We start from the raw sequence: 5,672 nt of genomic DNA on the forward strand, positions 1-5,672 counted from the left end.
CACTGGCCCAGGCGTCACCGGTGTCCTAACCAACTCCTGGAAGTGGCTAATTTTCCTACGGATCAAAGGAAACTACGAACGTAAATAAACCTAGTAATAAGTATAGCTAATTAAATACAGTTAAACAATTCATAGAAACAAACTGTTACTTACTTATTCACGGATGAAACAGTAAATATGTTCAAAAACGTATTTTTTTTTTTCTTTTATAAACACTAAATTTGGCAAAGTTTAACTAGCATTATCAAGTAGAGATTAAAAGAACGAAAAATAGGTTTTTAACATCTTTACTTGTTTAGATGTGACTAAGTATATATCAATTAAATATACTGTTCTTATGTAAAAAGGACCGTAATGTAATATGTACGAATGATCCCTCGCACCCTTGAAGTAAGAATTTGCTACAAATAAGTTACACATAATGCCTTTATCTAACTCTGATATTTTACTGTGATTAAACAATATATTTATTCAAATGATTAGATCTTCAGTTGTTTGACTTAGAATTAAACCATTTCAGATTTCGTTTGTAATTAATGTATTTGATTTTATTACGCTTTGTTTTTTAAATAATGAGCTCGCTTATTCTTAGTATATTTTATCAAACCAAAAGTAATAATTTCATTTTGGGATTTTTAATTGCATCACTGATAAAGTAGCTTAATCTGTGTTTGATTGTTTTAAAATAATAAATTTTGCCGTTTTTCCATTTATGCTTGTAGTTTTCAAAGTTTCGAGATCGATCTTTTGTAATACGTTTTTTCAGTCGACAAAACAATTTTCTTATTTAGTTCTTCTTCTTTCCGAAAATTGTTTTTCCTAGAAGTGTTTTGGTACAGCTTCTCCTCTAACGTCAATTTGTCGACAATATTCCGATTCTTCTCAACTGGCGCTTGAAGACTCTGTAAAGATTGAAATATGGCGCGTATATGGATGTTTCGTCATTTTTCAGAGTTTAGTCCTTTTTAGTTTTTAGATGTTAATATGATATTTAGCCTCTTATCTAACAATGGTATATATAAATATGAATGTTAGATACAATCAAATGAGTATTCACGTTTCTTAGTGTACGTGCTTGCTTTGTTTATTTGTGTATTTAATATTATTTATAGGATGTTTTTCTGTAAAAGAACACGTCAAAACAATGAAAGCATGCTTCTCGACAACGTCATTATCAGTCGTTGCCTACTTTCTAATCTTTTCTGTCACGTTTATCAACATTATATGCTTTTACTTTGAAACAAATGACCAACAGTAATGTTTTCATTGTATCAATCAAGATTGTTATCACGATAAGCTAAACCTATATTCTTTATGAAAGAAATGATTATTAACAAAATAAAGCATTTTGGTCATATTACACAAAAAGTCTTTTAGATTATTATATCAAACTTCCGTGTGAGGTTTTATGAGTTATAGAAGAAATCCTCCTATATTATGACCGAATTCATAAATACATCGTGGCGCCATCTATTGAATGGGAGCACAAACAAGAATCCATAAAAAATTCATACTTTGGGTACTTGAGATTCAGGCAATATTAGAAAAATAAGTGTGATATGTGCAATAACTATTGGTTTATAATGCAACACAATTTTAAATAAAATTACTTTCCTCACAACAAAAACACGACTTATAATAGGACTGTAGGTGAGGGTTTGATAATATCTTTATTGGTGTAATTTTTAAATTTAATACTGAGAAACTGGAGTTTTAAAAAAACTATTATTTTAATGTATAAAAATATTACAGTTTATATCAGTAAAATTTATGAAAATTTTGAGCTTTGTACATTGAATAATTTTAATGCAAAGAGTTGCGTATGACTAAAAAGCACAATCTGAACACTTTTCCCGTCCAGAAAAAAAATCTTTTTTAAATAAAATGTCCACTTTTCTTAAATTTTTTAATGAGGTATGAATACTACGACTAGTAATTATTAGCACAAACAGCTGTTTCTGCTAGTATGAATAATTTTCAGAATAATAACTTTACATAAGAGTTCATAACTACAGAATATAGTAAGAAAAAGGAATTAATTACGAATTAGATTTACTAAGGCAATAAAGAGCAGGTGGTTAAAAGAATACGATAAAACAATTCAAAGTTTTTTATTTTCTTCTCACCAATATGTACCATTTAAAAAAATAGAATTACCGTATAGGAAAATACCTCAGTTATTTTAAGAGATAACCCAAATCCAAACACACTTTTGTTTTAACAGTTTTATAAATGTTATCTGATGAACATGGCGCTCTAGGTTTTGAGATTTGAGTTTGTATCTGCAATCTGTAAATCTCGTTTATAAATTACAAGCTGATGTACCCATCCTTTGGCAGGATTATGAATTAAAAAAAAATGTGGGGTGAATGTTATGATAAATGACACAAAAATCCAAACTTTTACACAGTTTATTTATAACATAACATATTAATACAGTATTCATTATTACCTCATCAAATGCTTAGTATAAGCTTTAAAAATTCACTATGTATATACTTAAAACATGGTATATATATATTGTGTGATGGTCAGGGTGACTTTGTAGGAAGAGGTAGCGGACAAATTAGTGGCAGTAAGGGTGCTTTCTGTTACCCGCTTTCAACACCCAGCTCTTAAAATGTTCTTCCACAGTGATTCACATTAATTAATTGACAGTCATTGGCCGCAGAAGTGTCTTACGGGCCGAAGTTGAAAGGTTACGGGTCAAAGTTGGAAGTTGGTATAACACAAGAAACGGCTCTTCATATTATGATCCTCTTGGAGTAGAAACTTCAGTTGAATTTATGTATTATTGCAATAGTGGCGGCCATTTTTTTAGTGCCTTCCTCCATAGAGAGTGCTAGTGCAGTATCCGAGATATATAAGACGTTTGTGTGCTCTCCCCTCACATGTGTATGTTGTGTTATAGAAAATTTAATATTTTTTGTTTTGGTGTAAGGATGGAGTTAACGTTAACTTACGTCAAAGATAATAAATACTCTAATAAAAGCACTAATGGGATGTAGGGGGTTGTAAACCCCCATTTTCATGCCCTTTGTTCCAAATTATAATCCCATTAATGTCGGATGAGATTGGCGCAGCGACCTATCAGTAGTTAGATAACGACAGACAGACAGACAAACAGACACACACACAGATTTTTGTGCTTTATATATATATATACAGAGAGATAGATTATTTTCAAACGCAGAACCTTGTTATTCACTGGTGAAAAATAAAAACTCCTTATACGAACAAATCTATGTATAGTTTAGAATAATTGTTTTCAAATGCCACACTGGATGGAAAAAAATATTGAACAAGTTATATAAGGTTAATTTCGTAGAATTATTTTTACTATTCTATAATAAAATAAGTTGTCTATAAAACACGCACATATTAACATTTAATTTTTTTTAAACAACTGAATAACAAAATTGTGATATTTTACTAATTGCTTTGTATTAGACATATTCCAAGAATTTAAGTGTAATCTTTAAGTTTTTCTATTAAAAACAGCAAAAGCCAGTCACAAAATAATACAATTATCTGGTAATAAACCAGATCTGACTTATCTGTTTTTGTAAATCATGTGTTTTTTTTTCAAAAACAAACTATGGTTTTAGTAAAGAAACGTATTTTCAGGTATTACATTCAGATAGTTTGTGAACTAGAAAAATATACCCAGTTGTTGCTCTTACAGTCAGTCTAATGACGCCTGACATTCTAGAGTACATGTTTGGGGATCTTTATTACTTCCTGGTAGAGCACACAGAACAGTATGAAGCAAAATAACCAAAACTCTGAAGGTATCGTTATTTTCAAGGGAAGACTTTTTGTTAAAATGGACACTTACTTGAATTTATAATATCAGTATAAACGTGGTGAAACTGCACTACGGACTAAATCTTATATTTTCGGTATGAACTTTAAACAGATCTATAAAAACCCGGTATTTACAGAAATATCAATTTTGATAAAGTGAAAACACAGTTATATTTTCATTTCTTCACTTAGTTGTTACGATCTGTATAGTGAGGAAGTACATTACTTCATTAAATCATTTCGATCTAATAGAAGTTCGCACTAATGTGTTAACGCTTCAACGTTGCTGAGCTTTATACTGGTATGAGAACTTGTAAAGCTGAGTCCAAGTAATTGTTATGCTATTTCGACAAAGATTGCACTTAGTTTAATTAAAGTCTAGCACACCTAGGTTTGTTTATATACCGGGTTTAATGTTGAATGTGCATTTGAATGGAGAAAAGTTCTTTCCGTGTTTCACGAGTGAAGAAGGTAACAGACTTCGTCGAAGAGTCTTTGTTCTGTGTTTTTACTCCTTGAGTTCTTAAAATCAGCGCGTTCTCAGGTTTTATATTTACTAGTGTTCGTCGTTATAGAATGTAGAGGTACATGTAATTACCATCGATACCCGACTTGCAACCTTTTACAGATTGGTGTCAAGGCATCTGGGTTTTATTATTTTCATATTGATATGACAACCGCACAGTTGCCATAGTTTTACAAATAGATCTTATATTTATATGCCCCCCAGTGGCACAGCGGCATGTCTGCGGACTTACAACGCTAGAAACCAGGTTTCGATACCCGTGGTTTGCAGAGCACAGATAGCCCGTTGTGTAGCTTTGTACTTAGCTTCAAACAAACTAATATTTATTTCTATAATAACTTACTTCAGTTTGCTACTTAAAATGTAAGGCTGCCAATCATAAGATACGAAGCAGACTAAGAAGTAATATTTTGCTTTGTGAAAGATAGAACCTCTCTCTGATCTCCTCTTCCATCACTTGGCGTACAACAAAAGCAAGAAATCCAAATAGGAACAGAAGGAAAGCTTAATAAGATACCACTATAAATATTTGAGGAGTTTTTACTCCGATCCTTAAAGTCTCATGGGTTTTTAATAAAGTATTTTTTATATTATTTTAATGTTCTTCTTCTGAAACATATACGCTTGTAATAGCTTCAATGAAGCAACTATAAACGAATAAGAGAATTCTTATAGCATTAGAGTACGTATTACACTGTATAAGGTTTGAAATTATAATTGAACCACAGGGAAAGTAGTCATGAGGATTCTACTTTATTTACACTATACTTGAAGAGCTTATTAAGAGTAATGGAACAATTATGATACACTTGAGGGTCAGCGGTAAACTTACGGACATAGAACACTAAAATCAAGGGTTCAATTCCCCGCGGTGGACAGAGTGCAGAAAACCTACTGTGTAGCGACAACAACAAAATCTGTGTTTCGGAAACTAACCGTAAGTGTTGTTCGGAAATGATTTAAAACAAAGTTAGTTTTTGTGTAGTTATTTGTTATCCCGATATTAGAACTATAATTTATAATTTACTGCCATAATTCGAAGCATAGGATAGCGTAATTGAAATCGTTTCTTAACCGTCAAGAAGCATTTGTGTGGTGAAGTAACTTATAATATTCTGTTATTAAAATTTATAGAAAAAGAAAGATTCGCGAAATACAATATTCATTGGAGTTTTCTTAGAATAAGAGAGCTCTGAAATTTGACAATAACTTTCAGAAAATGGTATAAGACTCACAATTAACTTTACACATAACGCTTAGAGACGGCTTGAATGGGTAATGAAGAAAAACTTTAATATAAGTTTAACATAACAGCAAATGTACAACATTTTGACAAGGT

This window comes from Limulus polyphemus, unplaced genomic scaffold (genome assembly GCF_000517525.1).
Source record: "Limulus polyphemus unplaced genomic scaffold, Limulus_polyphemus-2.1.2 Scaffold3, whole genome shotgun sequence".
NCBI classification, from domain to species: domain Eukaryota; kingdom Metazoa; phylum Arthropoda; class Merostomata; order Xiphosura; family Limulidae; genus Limulus; species Limulus polyphemus.